Source organism: Ranitomeya variabilis, chromosome 2 (genome assembly GCF_051348905.1).
Source record: "Ranitomeya variabilis isolate aRanVar5 chromosome 2, aRanVar5.hap1, whole genome shotgun sequence".
Taxonomy (NCBI): domain Eukaryota; kingdom Metazoa; phylum Chordata; class Amphibia; order Anura; family Dendrobatidae; genus Ranitomeya; species Ranitomeya variabilis.
In genome coordinates, this window is record NC_135233.1 from 849,420,031 (window position 1) to 849,426,349 (window position 6,319).

Sequence of the window (6,319 nt, forward strand, 5' to 3'; positions counted from 1 at the left end):
GAAAAGTTGGCTCCAATCTTTAGCGGACACCATGTCGCGTTTGGAGAGCCCCTGTGTGCCTAAAGATTGGAGCTCCCCACAAGTGACCCCATTTTGGAAACTAGACCCACCAAGGAACTTATCTAGATGCATAGTGAGCACTTTAAACTCCTAGGTGCTTCACAAATTCGTAAAAATGAAAAAGTACTTTTTTTTCACAAAAATGTTCTTTTAGCCTCAATTTTTTCATTTTCACATAGGCAACAGGATAAAATGGATACTAAAATTTGTTGGGCAATGTCTCCTGAGTACACCGATACCTCATATGTGGGGTAAGCCACTGTTTGGGGCACGGCAGGGCTCAGAAGGGAAGGAGCACCATTTGACTTTTTGAATAAAAATTAGCTCCAATCGTTAGCGGACACCATGTCGCGTTTGGAGAGCCCGTGTGTGCCTAAACATTGGAGCTCCCCCACAAGTGACCCAATTTTGGAAACTAGACCCCCCCAAGGAACTTATCTAGATGTGTGGTGAGCACTGTGAACCCCAAAGTGCTTCACAGAAGTTTATAACGCAGAGCCATGAAAATAAAAAATCATTTTTCTTTCCTCAAAAATGATTTTTTAGCCCGCAATTTATATTTTCACAAGGGTAACACGAGAAATTGGACACACAAACGTTCTTGTCCAGTTTGTCCTGAGTATGCTGATACCCCATATGTGGGGGTAAACCACTATTTCGGCACACGGCAGGGCTCAAAAGAGTAGTGACGTTTTGAAATGCAGACTTTGATGGAATGGTCTGCGGGTGTCACGTTGTGTTTGCAGAGCCCCTGATGTGCCTAAACAGTAGAAACCCCCCACAAGTGACCCGATTTTGGAAACTAGACCCCCCCAAGGAACTTATCTAGATGTGTGGTGAGCACTGTGAACCCCAAAGTGCTTCACAGAAGTTTATAACGCAGAGCCATGAAAATAAAAAATCATTTTTCTTTCCTCAAAAATGATTTTTTAGCCCGCAATTTTTTATTTTCACAAGGGTGACAGGAGAAATTGGACCCCAAAAGTTGTTGTCCAGTTTGTCCTGAGTATGCTGGTACCCCATATGTGGGGGTAATCCACTGTTTGGGCACACATCAGGGTTTAGAAGGGAGGAGGCACCAGTTGACTTTTTGAACGCAAGATTGGCTGGAATCAATAGTGGCACCATGTCGCGTTTGGAGACCCCTTGATGTTCCTAAACAGTGGAAACCCCTCAATTCTAACTCCAACACTAAGCCCAACACATCCCTAACCCTAATCCCAACTCTATCCATGACCCTAATCACCACCCTAACCCCAACACACCCCTAACCACAACCCTAACCCCAACACACCCCTAACCCTAATCCCAACCCTAACCACAACCCTAACCCAACACACCCCTAAACCTAATCCCAACCATAACCCTAACTACAAGCCTAACCCTAACCCCAACACACCCCTAACCCTAATCTTAACCCTAATTCCAACCCTAACCCTATTTCCAACCCTAGCTCTAATTCCAACCCTAAGGCTATGTGCCCACGTAGCAGATTTGTGTGCAGAGTTTTCTGCACCGTTTTTGAAAAGTCCACAGGTAAAACGCACTATGTTTTACCTGCGGATTTACCATGGATTTCCAGTGTTTTTTGTGCATATTTCACCAGCGGATTCCTATGCAGGAACAGGTGTAAAACGCTGCAGAATCCGCACAAAGAATTGACATGCTGCAGAAAATACCGAGCGGTATTTTCCGCGCCATAGGCACAGCAGATTTGGTTTTCCATAGGTTTACATGGTACTGTAAACGTGATGGAAAACTGCTATGAATCCGCAGTGGTCAATTGGAAATTGACACACCTACCTCCTGGAGAGTGTTGTTCACTTGGTTGGCTGTTGTGAAGGGGTTTCTCTTTACCATGGAGATTATTCTGCGATCATCCACCACAGTTGTCTTCCGTGGGCGCCCAGGTCTTTATGCATTGATGAGTTCGCCAGTGCTTTCTTTCTTTCTGAGGATGTACCAAACTGTAGATTTTGCCACTCCTAATATTGTAGCAATTTCTCGGATGGGTTTTTTCTGTTTTCGCAGCTTAAGGATGGCTTGTTTCACCTGCATGGAGAGCTCCTTTGACCGCATGTTTACTTCACAGCAAAACCTTCCAAATGCAATTTATATTTAATGCAGAGCTAGAAAGCAGAATAGGCAATAATTGCTGGGTTCTGCAAAATCATTACCGAAGCCGACAGGATATGAGACATGGTTTACATACAGTAAACCATTGCATATCCATTACATTTTTCTATATCCCACACTAATAATGTTAGTCATGTGTGTGTTTAAAATTTTGGAGCTGTAGCTGTTAAATTAAAGGATTAATTCACGGAAAAAACTGGTGTGGGCTCCCGCGCAATTTTCTCTGCCAGAGAGGGAAAGGTAGTGACTGAGGGCAGATATTAATAGCCTAGAGAGGGATCATGGCTATTGCCCCCCTGGCTGAAAACATCTTTCCCCAGCCACCCCAGAAAAGGCGATTCTGTAAGATGCGCCTATTCCGGCATTTAGCCTCTCTCTTCCCACTGCCCTGTGGCAGTGACATATGGGGTAATAAGGGGTTAATGTCACCTTGCTATTGTAAGGTGACATTAAGCCTGGTTAATAATGGAGAGGTCAATAAGACACCTATCCATTATTAATCCAATAGTGTGAAAGGGTAAAAGATACACACACATTAAGAATAAAGTATTTTATTGAAATAATGAAACACACAGGTTTAACATCTTTATTGCACTCTTAATCCAAGCGAAGCCAAAAACCAACTTTGCTGCATAGATACTGTACCTTGGGTGGTCAACTTAATGGAAAAATACCAAAAGGAATTGGATAGCTCATTGAAAAAGTGATTACGACTAAACTGACCTTTATTCATATTTTAAATTACCAACCACATACATAAAAACATACTACCATGGCATGTAAAAGTTTGGGCACCACTGGTCAAAATTACTGTTATTGTGAAGCAAGTTGAAGATTAAGTGATCCATCAGGCTATGTGCACATGTTGCGGATTTTGCTGCGGATCTGCAGCGGATTTGATGCTGCGGATCTGCAGCTGTTTTCCATGCGTTGTACAGTACCATGTAAACCTATGGAAAACAAAATCCACAGTGCACATGCTGTGGAAAAGAACGCGCGGAAACGCAGCGTTGTTTTTTCCGCAGCATGTCAATTCTTTGTGCGGATTCCACAGCGGATTACACCTGCTCCACAATAGAAATCTGCAGGTGTAAAACCGCAGGTGGAATCCACACAAAAAACTTGGAAAAACTGCGGTAAATCCGCAGTGCGGTTTACCTGCGGATTTACCAAAAACAGTGCTGAAAAATCCGCACACCATTCCGCAACGTGTGCACATACCCTAAAAGGCCTAAAGTTAAAGATAACACATTTCTTTGTATTTTAGACAAAAAAATATATATTTTTAATTTTAAAAATTGCGAAAAAGAAAATGGGCTGATGCAAAGTTTTCGGCACCCTTGGACATTTGTGTGCTCAGATAACTTTGAAAAAGGTTTCAAACTTTAATTAGCCTTTTAGGGTTATGACTTGTTCACTATCATTATTAGGAACGGCCAGGTGATGCAAATTTCCCAGGTTTATAAAAACCCAACCTCCTCTAACCTTGTGCCAACATTTTTTTTAACATTTTAAGAATTACAAAAAGGAATATGAGCCAATGCAAAAGTTTGGGAACCCTGCATGGTTAGTGCCTAGTAGTACCCCCTTTTTAAAGTATCACAGCTTGTAAATGTTTTCTGTAGCCAGACAAGAGTCTTTCAATTCTTGTTTGATTGATTTTCATCCATTCTTCTTTGGAAAATTCTTCCAGTTCTGTGAAAGTCATGGGTCATCTTGCATACACTGCTATTTGAGGTCTGGACACAGATTTTCAATGATGTTCAGATCAGGGGACTGTGAAGGCCATTGCAAAATTTCCAGCTTGCTCCTTTTGAGGTAGTGTATTGAGGATTGATTTTGACGTGTATTTAGTAGAAGGCATCCTCTTTTCAACTTCAGCTTTTTTACAGATGGTGTTATGTTTGCATCAATAAATTGTTGTAATTTCATTGAATCTATGATCCCATTTACCATTGAAATGTTCCCCATGCCTTTGGTTGCAACCAAACCCCAAAGCATGATTGATCCACTCTCATGCTTAATGGTTGGCGAGATGTTCTTATTCTGAAATTCTGTTCCCTTTTTTCTCCACACATATCTTTGATCATTGTGGCCAAAGAGTTCTATTTTAACCTCATTGGTCCACAGGACTTGTTTCCAAAATGCATCAGGCTTGTTTAGATGTTCTTTTGCATAGTTTTGAGGTTGAATTTTATGGTTAGGATTTAGGAGAGGTTTTATTCTGCTGACTCTTCCATGAAGGCCATATTTGTGCAGGTGTCTCTAAACAGTAGAACAATGTACCACAACTCCAGAGTCTGCGAAATCTTTCTGAAGGTCTTTTGCAGTCAAGCAGTGGTTTTGATTTGCCTCTACAGCAATCCTACGAGCAGCTCTCACTGAAATTTTGCATGGTCTTTCACACCTTATAGTGACCTCCACTATTCTGCTAACTGCCATTTCTTAACATCATTTCAAACTGAGGAAAGGGAAACTTGAAAACGCTTTGCTGTCTTCTTATAGCCCTTTCCTTCTTTGTGAGCCTCCACCATTTTCATTTTCAGAGTGCTAGGCAGCTGCTTAGAAGAACCCATGGCTGTTGTTTTGCATCACCTGTTCTTTCCTAACGATGATAGTGAACAAGCCATAACCCTAACAGGTTAACTACGGTCTGAAACCTTGGACAAAGTTATCTGAGCACACAAATCTCCAAGTGTGCCCGAACTTTTGCATTGACCCATTTTTCTTTTTGTAATTTTTAAAATGCAACAAATGAAAATATCTATTTTTTTGCCTAAAAAAGAAAGGACATGTGTCGTGTCATATTTAACCTCAGGCTTTTTAGAGATAATTTCATCTTTAACTTGCTTAACTGTTCACAATAACAGTCATTTTAACCAGGAGTGCCCAAACTTTTACATGCCACTGTTCATAATGTTCACTCAAGTATTACAAATCCTGATAGAAAACCGTAAACTCAGGAAATGACTAATAAACACAGAAAACATACATACACAAAAACTTTGTCTCTATTGTGATGCAGTGACCCATGCAGCAGCTAGGGGGTGCTGTATGTGCTCTTCAGGATGCACATGGAGGCGTATCTGTGATTGATGGTGAAACAGTTAGCGGCAGGATTGTAAATGGCCGATATGTGTCGCAGAGGGAGTCTGCGCTGTAAGCCTGAAGTAATGTTATTGTTCTGGGACCTGTAGTCCCACAAGTGTTTAGTATAGTTGTAAAGGGAGGCTTGCAGGGTTAGTTGGAGAGATGGGCGTGACTGGCTAACCACACACACCTCCCACCTATGGGAGTGGTTGCAGGTACATAATGTGACCATGTTGTGGTCACATGGTCTCTGTAGTGGAGAGTGTTTGGATCTGTAAGGTCCATGTGCAAGGGCCAGGAAGCCTATGTGTTGGGAGTGATATCTCCCTGAATAGCACATGGTGGGGCTTTGGCACTGAGTAGACTTGTGTGTTGGGAGATTCTGGGAGTAGGATCGGATCCCTGAAGGAGGCCTGTGTTGGATGGTCCCAAGTGGGGACGGATGTCCTGAACAGCACACGCAGTGGCCTGTGTGTTGGATGTCCCAGGAGGGGACGGACATCCTGAAGAGCGCACGGAAAGGCTTAATGTATGCAGAGTCTGCAAAGGCACTGCATTGGGGGAGCTACAGCCCGTCTGAGGATCTGGACTGTCAGGTGGCCTGGTGAGCAAGGCATTTTCTGTGACAGTGATCCCAGTTCGGCAGCTTCCCAGGAGAAAGGACTGACAGGAGGTCAGCATTTGGAGCAGGAGCTCCAGAAAAGTAACACCCGGGAAGGGGGTTATTATAACGGCAGAGAAGTATCTGCCTGTGGAACAGACTGTTGATGCTTGTTGTGTTCCATGGATATTGATGAACTGTTCAGCGTACAGTCACCCATAGTAACTGGACGAAGTGAGAAGTCCGGCGTGTTTAGTGACTGTGAGTTGAAGCCGGATAAAATGTATATAATGAACTGTGCATGACCCGGTTTATGCTGCATAAAATAAACCGGATAGTCTGACTGTGCCTGTGTGTCTGAATCCCGTGCTAAGCAAGTGTCCCCCAATACATTCAGTAAGCGCTATCTTACACTATATATCATACTAGTAT